Here is a 9,488-nt window from a genome sequence, read left to right on the forward strand (position 1 = left end):
GAGAGGTCCCCGTCAGCGCCGACACTCCACGTTGCCCTGACGTCAACCCGGGCGTTCCTTTACCTGCGGTAACTACCGCCGCAACCCGTACGCGCGTAGTGCCCCACCATCCAAACGATGCACCAAACTGCATGCACGCAATGACCCCGCTCGTCTTTGACAATTCTCTGCACCGTCTCGCGTCACCCGCCTCGCCTCATGATTGATCCATTGCTGCGGGAGGAGAGAGGGCGAGGTGATTGAGTAGACGCCGCGCAATTTTGGGGCGAGAGGGCGATTGGCTGCCTAGCCCGGTGTAGCTAGTTTCTTATCCGGTTTTGTGTTTTTTTGTGTGTGTGATGAGAACTCTCCTACACCATTTCATTTTAGGAAAAACTCTAAATAAAACCTTGAATTCGTACTTCAAGTCTGAATCAAAACCCAAACTCGAAATCCTTGAAACTGACACCCTAATCTCTCTGATCCTGGCTAATCCTGGCTGATTTATGCTAACTGGTCGCTTTCAAGAACGGGATCGCTTACGTGGCAGGGATTAAGGGAAATAAGATGCCACATAGTGCTGACAGGGGGCCCAACTCAGTAGTCAGCTCGTCGGCCACACGGGGATGAGAAGGGGGATTGAGGTGGGGAATTTTTCAAGGGTTCGTCGGCGGCATAAATCAGAGGAGAGGCGGCTCCGGCATGAATCAGAGAAGGCAGGCGGGCGGCGGAGGAGGGCAGCACTCAGATGTCTTCCTCCTCCGGCGCAGCGTACCCTAGAGGTGGGGGCGGGCGGAGGAGGGCATACGAACCGGCGAAAAGGTGCCCCGCTGGATTTCCTGGAGTGATGACAACCCAGGAAGAAGGTACTATTGCCGCGTCTATGGAATTGTAAGCTCTCCCTCTCCTTATCTTGGTTTGTACCAATTTTGCTTCTTCTTTTCCTTTTGTTGGTTCTGATTCGATTTACTGTTGAGTCTGTAATCAGAGAGATGGTAGTGACTATTTCCTGTGGCATGATTATCCTTGCCCATTCATCAGGCAACTGCCTTTTGATCTTCGAGATGTACCGAGGAGGATTGAGGATGAACTCTATGATGGACAACAAGCATGGCAGAGAAATGTAGCAGATGGTGCACACGGACAACAAGTTGAAGTGATGAGGGAGAGAGTTGCAACAACTATTCCATTGATTGAGAAAGTAGAAGAGAACAATGTTGAGATTGAGGCATTGAGGGGCAGAGAACTGTAGCATTGTTTAGGACTGCTGTATGGCATCATGATATTTCTGTTAGGAGTAGTTGCAACAAAAATGCTAGGTTATTAGATCAGTGAATGTAATGTGAGCTTTTGGAACACTGAATTAGCAAGTGACTGGATGTTGTAATGCATTTGGTACCCTTTTGTAAGACCAACTAGCAGAATATGTCCATTATATAATGGAGATTTGTAGTATTGTTGACATCTTAATAGAGATATTGTCCAAATGGAGATTTGTAGTACTACTGATATCTTAACTTGCAGAATATTGGCCAAATAGAGTTTTTAGTGCCATTTTAGAAAAATTTAACACATAAGTGCCAGGCAAATAGCATCATTAACAATGACACACATAACCACCAGTACATGGACATACTGACTTAAGAATTTAAATCAAAAGGGCATAATAACCAGTTCTGTAGTACTGCTGACATCTGATTTAACATATACTAATAAGACCAGAGAAGAACGAGTAAAGCATGATCAATTCTTTGATATTTTTTTTCTTGGCTTGCACATTCATTTTCCTTGGAGCCTTCCTATTGATGGGGAACGTAGCAGAAATTCAAAATTTTCCTACGAGTCACCAAGATCTATCTATGGAGAAACTAGCAACGAGGGGAAGGAGAGTGCATCTACATACCCTTGTAGATCACTAAGCGGAAGCGTTCAAGAGAACAGGGTTGAAGGAGTCGTACTCGTCGTGATCCAAATCACCGGAGATCCTAGTGCCGAACGGACGACACCTCCGCGTTCAACACACGTGCAACCCAGTGACGTCTCCCATGCCTTGATCCAGCAAGGAAAGAGGGGGAGGTTGGGGAAGACTCCGTCCAGCAGCAGCACAACGGCGTGGTGGTGGTGGAGGAGCGTGGCAATCCTGCAGGGCTTCGCCAAGCACCGCGGGAGAGGAGGAGAAAGAGAGGTAGGGTTGCGCCAACAGGAGAAGAACTTCGTGTGTTCGGCTGCCCCTTTGCCTCCACTATATATAGGGGGAGAGGGAGGGTTACGCCCCCACCTAGGGTTCCCCCCCTAGGGGTGGCGGCAGCCCCAATCCCCATCTGGGTGGCGGCCAAGGGGGGGAGGGGAAACTTGCCCCCCAAGTAAGGTGGGTGCGCCCCCTCCCCAAACCCTAGGCGCCTTGGGCCCTTGTGGGGGGGGGGGGGAGGCGCACCAGCCCACCTGGGGGCTGGTCCCCTCCCACACTTGGCCCATGCTGCCCTCTGGGGCCGGTGGCCCCACTTGGTGGACCCCCGGGACCCTCCCGGTGGTCCAGGTACGTTACCGATAACACTCGAAACTTTTCCGGTGACCAAAACAGGACTTCCCATATATAAATCTTTACCTCCGGACCATTCCGGAACTCCTCGTGACGTCCAGGATCTCATCCGGGACTCCGAACAACATTCGGTAACCATGTATATCTATTCCCTATAACCCTAGCGTCATCGAACCTTAAGTGTGTAGACCCTACGGGTTCGGGAACCATGCAGACATGACCGAGGCGTTCTCCAGTCAATAACCAACAGCGGGGTCTGGATACCCATGTTGGCTCCCACATGTTCCACGATGATCTCATCGGATGAACCACATTGTCAAGGACTCAATCGATCCCGTATACAATTCCCTTTGTCCAGCGGTATTGTAATTGCCCGAGATTCGATCGTCGGTATGCCGATACCTTGTTCAATCTCGTTACCGGCAAGTCTCTTTACTCGTTCCGTAACACATCATCCCGTGATCAACCCCTTGGTCACATTGTGCACATTATGATGATGTCCTACCGAGTGGGCCCAGAGATACCTCTCCGTCAACCGGAGTGACAAATCCCAGTCTCGATTCGTGCCAATCCAACAGACACTTTCGGAGATACCCGTAGTGCACCTTTATAGCCACCCAGTTATGTTGTGACGTTTGGTACACCCAAAGCATTCCTACGGTATCCGAGAGTTGCACAATCTCATGGTCTAAGGAAATGATACTTGACATTAGAAAAGCTTTAGCATACGAACTACACGATCTTTGTGCTCGGCTTAGGATTGGGTCTTGTCCATCACATCATTCTCCTAATGATGTGATCCCGTGATCAATGACATCCAATGTCCATGGTCAGGAAACCGTAACCATCTATTGATCAACGAGCTAGTCAACTAGAGGCTTACTAGGGACATGGTGTTGTCTATGTATCCACACATGTATCTGAGTTTCCTATCAATACAATTATAGCATGGATAATAAACGATTATCATGAACAAAGAAATATAATAATAATAACTAATTTATTATTGCCTCTAGGGCATATTTCCAACAGTCTCCCACTTGCACTAGAGTCAATAATCTAGTTCACATCGCCATGTGATTAACATTGACAGGTCACATCGCCATGTGACCAACATCCAAAGAGTTAACTAGTGTCACTAAACTAGTTCACATCACCATGTGATTAAGACTCAATGAGTTCTGGGGTTTGATCATGTTTTGCTTGTGAGAGAGGTTTTAGTCATCGGGTTTGCAAAAATCAGATCCTTATGTACTTCGCAAATCTCTAGGTCATATTGTAAATGCTGCTTCCACGCTCCACTTGAAGCTATTCCAAATGGTTGCTCCACTATACGTATCCGGTTTGCTACTCAGAGTCACTCGGATAGGTGTTAAAGCTTGCATCGACGTAACCCTTTACGCCGAACTCTTTATCACCTCCATAATCGAGAAACATGTCCTTATTTACTCCAAGGATAATTTTGACCGCTGTCCAATGATCCGTTCGTGGATCATTCCTGTACCCCTTGACTGACTCATGGCAAGGCACACTTCCGGTGCGGTACACAGCATAGCATACTATAGAGCCTATGTCTGAAGCATAGGGGACGACCTTCGTCCTTTCTCTCTCTTCTGCCATGGTCGAGCTTTAACTCTTAACTTCATACCTTACAACTCAGGCAAGAACTCCTTCTTTGACTGATCCATTTTGAACACCTTCAAGATCATGTCAAGGTATGTGCTCATTTGAAAGTACCATTTAGCGTTTTTGATCTATCCTCATAGATCTTGATGCTCAACGTTCAAGCAGCTTAATCCAGGTTTTCTATTGAAAAACACCTTTCAAACAACCCTATGTGCTTTCCAAAAATTCTACATCATTTCTGATCAACAATATGTCAACAACATATAGTTATCAAAAATTCTATAGTGCTCCCACTCACTTCTTTGGAAATACAAGTTTCTCATAAACTTTGTATAAACCCAAAATCTTTGATCATCTCATCAAAGCGTACATTCCAACTCCGAGATGCTTACTCCAGTCCTTAGAAGGACTGCTGGAGCTTTGCATATTTGTTAGCGTTCTTCAGGATTGACAAAACCTTCTGGTTGTATCACATACAACCTTTCCTCAAGGATATCGTCGAGGAAACAATGTTTTTGACATCCTATCTGCAAGATTTCATAAATCATGCAGTAATTGCTAACATAATCCCAACAGACTCTTAGCATCGCTACGAGTGAGAAAGTCTAATCATAGTCAACTCCTTGAACTTGTCAGAAAACTTAACGACAAGTTGAGCTTTCTTAATGGTGATACTTACCATCATTGTCTGTCTTCCTTTTAAAATCCATCTGTACCCAACGGCCTTACGACCATCAATTATTTCTTCCAAAGTCATGGATCCTTTCTCGGATTTTATGGCCTCGAGCCATTAGTCAGAATCCGGGCCCACCATCGCTTCTCCATAGCTCGTAGGTTCATTGTTGTCTAGCAACATGACCTCTAACACATGATTGCGTACCACTCTGAAGTAGTACGCGTCCTTGTCGACCTACGAGGTTCGGTAGTGACTTGATCCGAAGTTTCATGATCACTATCATAAGCTTCTACTTCAATTGGTGTAGGTGCCACAGGAACAACTTCCTGTGCCCTGCTACACACTAGTTGAAGTGATGGTTCAACAACCTCATCAAGTCTCCACCATCCTCCCACTCAATTCTTTCGAGAGAAACTTTTCCTCGAGAAGGACCCGATTCAAGAAACAATCCCTATTGCTTTCGGATCTGAATTAGGAGGAATACCCAACTGTTTTTGGTGTCCTATGAAGATGCATTTTATTCGCTTTGGGTTCGAGCTTATCAACCTGAAACTTTTTCTCATAAGCGTCGCAGCCCCAAACTTTTAAGAAACGACAACTTAGGTTTCTCCAAACCATAGTTCAAACGACGTTTCAACGGAATTGCGTGGTGCCCTATTAAAGTGAGTGCGATTGTCTCTAATGCCTAACCCATGAACGATAGTGGTAATTCGATAAGAGATATCATGGTATGCACCATATCCAATAGGGTGCAACTATGATGTTTGGACACACCATCACACTATGGTGTTCCAGGCGGTATTAATTGTGAAACAATTTCCACAATGTCTTAATTGCGTGCCAAAGCTCTAACTCAGATACTCATCTCTATGATCATATCATAGACATTTTATCCTCTTGTCACGATGACCTTCAACTTCACTCTGAAATTACTTGAACCATTCAATAATTCAGACTTGTGTTTCATCAAGTAAATATACTCAGTATCTACTCAAATCATTCGTGAAGTAAGAACATAACGATATCCACTATGTGCCTCAGCACTCATTGGACTACACACATCAAAATGTATTACTTCCAACAAGTTCCTTTCTTGTTCCATTTTACTGAAAACGAGGCTTTCAGTCATCTTGCCCATGTGGTATGATTTGCATGTCTCAAGTGATTCAAAATCAAGTGAGTCCAAATGGTCCCTTTGCATGGAGTTTCTTCATGCGTATACACCAATAGACATGGTTCGCATGTCTCAAACTTTTCAAAAACGAGTGAGTCCAAATATCCATCAACATGGAGCTTCTTCATGCGTTTTATGACTTACATGGTAGTGCCACAAGTAGGTGGTACTATTATTACTATCTTATATCTTTTTGGCATGAACGTGTGTATCACTACGATCGAGATTCGATAAACCATTCATTTTAGGCGCAAGACCATTGAAGGTATTATTCAAATAAACAGAGTAACCATTATTCTCCTTAAATGAATAACCGTATTGCGATAGACATAATCCAATCATGTCTATGCTCAACGCAAACACCAAATAACAATTATTTTGGTTTAACACCAATCTCAATGGTAGAGGGAGCGTGCGATGCTTGATCACATCAACCTTGGAAACACTTCCAACACATATCGTCAGCTCACCTTTAGCTAGTTTTCGTTTATTCCGTAGCTTTTATTTCGAGTTACTAACACTTAGCAACCAAACCGGTATCTAATACCCTGGTGCTACTAGGAGTACTAGTAAAGTACACATTAACATAATGTATATCCAATATACTTCCGTCAACCTTGCTTGCCTTCTTATCTACCAAGTATCTAGGGTGGTTCTGCTTTAGTGTCCGTTCCTATCATTACAGAAGCACTTAGTCTCGGGTTTGGGTTCAACCTTGGGTTTTCACTAGAGCAGCAACTGTTTTGTCGTTTAATGAAGTATCCCTTCTTGCCCTTGCCCTTCTTGAAACTAGTGGTTTTACTAACCATCAACAATTGATGCTCCTACTTGACTTCTACTTTCGCAGTGTCAAACATCGCGAGTACTTCAAGGATCATCATATCTATCCCTGATATGTTATACTTCATCACGAAGCTCTAGTAGCTTGGTGGCAATGACTTTGGAGAAACATCACTATCTCATCTGGAAGATTAACTCCCACTCGATTCAAGTGATTGTTGTACTCAGACAATCTGAGCACAAGCTCAATGATTGAGCTTTTCTCCCTTAGTTTGCAGGCTAAGAAAATCGTCGAAGGTCTCATACCTCTTTGATGTGGGCACGATCCTGAAATCTCAATTTCAGCCCTCGAAACATCTCACATGTTCCGTGACGTTTCGAAATCGTCTTTGGTGCCTCAACTCTAAACCGTTTAACTGAACTATCACGTAGTTATCAAAACATGTATGTCAAATGTTCGCAACATCCACAGACGACGTTCGAGGTTCAGCACACCGAGCGGTGCATTAAGGACATAAGCCTTCTACGAAGCAACGAGGATAATCCTCAGTTTACGGACCCAGTCCGCATAATTGCTACTATCAACTTTCAACTAAATTTTCTCTAGGAACATATCTAAAACAGTAGAACTAAAGCGTGAGCTACGACATAATTTGCAAGAATCTTTTGACTATGTTCAGGATAATTAAGTTCATCTTATGAACTCCCACTCAGATGGACATCCCTCTAGTCATCTAAGTGATTACACGATCCGAGTCAACTAGGCCGTGTCCGATCATCACGTGAGACAGACTAGTCATCATCGGTGAACATCTTCATGTTGATCGTATCTACCATACGACTCATGCTCGACCTTTCGGTCTCTTGTGTTCCGAGGCCATGTCTGTACATGCTAGGCTCGTCAAGTCAACCTAAGTGTTTCGCGTGTGTAAATCTGGCTTACACCCGTTGTATGTGAACGTTAGAATCTATCACACCCGATCATCGCGTGGTGCTTCGAAATGACGAACTTTCGCAACGGTGCACAGTTAGGGGGAACACTTTCTTGAAATTTTAATAAGGGATCATCTTATTTACTACCGTCGTTCTAAGCAAATAAGATGCATAAACATGATAAACATCATATGCAATCAAAACGTGACATGATATGTCCAATATCATTTTGCTCCTTTTGATCTCCATCTTCGGGGCTCCATGATCATCATCGTCACCGGCATGACACCATGATCTCCATCATCATGATCTCCATCATCGTGTCTCCATGAAGTTGTCTCGCCAACTTATTACTTCTACTACTATGGCTACCGGTTAGCAATAAAGTAAAGTAATTACATGGCGTTGTTCAATGACACGCAGGTCATACAATAAATTAAGACAACTCCTATGGCTCCTGCCGGTTGTCATACTCATCGACATGCAAGTCGTGATTCCTATTACAAGAACATGATCAATCGCATACATCACATATCATTCATCACATTCTTTTTGGTCATATCACATCACATAGCATACCCTGCAAAAACAAGTTAGACGTCCTCTAATTGTTGTTTGCATGTTTTACGTGGCTGCTATGGGTTTCTAGCAAGAACTTTTCTTACCTACGCAAAAACGACAACATGATATATCAATTGCTATTTACCCTTCATAAGGGCCCTTTTCATCGATTCCGATCCGACTAAAGTGGGAGAGACTGGCACCCACTATCCACCTTATGCAACAAGTGCATGTTAATCGGTGGAACCTGTCTCACGTAAGTGTACCTGTAAGGTCGGTCCGGGCCGCTTCATCCCACAATACCGTCAAAACAAGATTGGACTAGTAATGGTAAGCATATTGAACAAAATCAACGCCCACAACTACTTTGTGTTCTACTCGTGCATAGAATCTACGCAATAGACCTAGCTCATGATGCCACTGATGGGGAACGTAGGAGAAATTCAAAATTTTCCTACGAGTCACCAAGATATATCTATGGAGAAACTAGCAACGAGGGGAAGGAGAGTGCATCTACATACCCTTGTAGATCGCTAAGCGGAAGCGTTCAAGAGAACAGGGTTGAAGGAGTCGTACTCGTCGTGATCCAAATCACCGGAGATCCTAGTGCCGAACGGACGGCACCTCCGCGTTCAACACACGTGCAGCCTGGTGACGTCTCCCATGCCTTGATCCAGCAAGGAGAGAGGGAGAGGTTGGGGAAGACTCCATCTAGCAGTAGCACAACGGCGTGGTGGTGGTAGAGGAGCGTGGCAATCCTGCAGGGCTTCACCAAGCACCGTGGGAGAGGAGGAGAAAGAGAGGTAGGGCTGCGCCAACAGGAGAAGAACTTCTTGTGTTGGGCTGCCCCTTTGCCTCCACTATATACAGGGGGAGAGGGAGGGCTGCGCCCCCACCTAGGGTTCCCTCCCTAGCGGTGGCGGCAGCCCCAATCCCCATCTGGGTGGCGGCCAAGGGGGGGGAGAGGGGAAACTTGCCCCCCAAGTAAGGTGGGTGCGCCCCCTCCCCAAACCCTAGGCGCCTTGGGCCCTTGTGGGGGGGGGGGGCGCACCAGCCCACCTGGGGCTGGTCCCCTCCCACACTTGGCCCATGCTGCCCTCTGGGGCCGGTGGCCCCACTTGGTGGACCCTCGGGACCCTCCCGGTGGTCCAGGTACGTTATCTATAACACCCGAAACTTTTCCGGTGACCAAAATAGGACTTCCCATATATAAATCTTTA

At 45.4% G+C, this 9,488-nt stretch overlaps 1 long non-coding RNA gene across 1 annotated transcript; it reads left to right on the plus strand.

The window, feature by feature from the left end:
• The first annotated feature begins 404 nt into the window (after positions 1-404).
• Positions 405-1,443, plus strand: LOC119306361. The gene is made up of 2 exons (XR_005148930.1): positions 405-870; positions 968-1,443. It is a non-coding gene; the product is annotated as an uncharacterized LOC119306361 (long non-coding RNA).
• Positions 1,444-9,488: the final 8,045 nt, after the last annotated feature.

The sequence above is a fragment of the Triticum dicoccoides genome, chromosome 1B, assembly GCF_002162155.2.
Source record: "Triticum dicoccoides isolate Atlit2015 ecotype Zavitan chromosome 1B, WEW_v2.0, whole genome shotgun sequence".
In the NCBI taxonomy this organism is placed as follows: Eukaryota; Viridiplantae; Streptophyta; class Magnoliopsida; order Poales; family Poaceae; genus Triticum; species Triticum dicoccoides.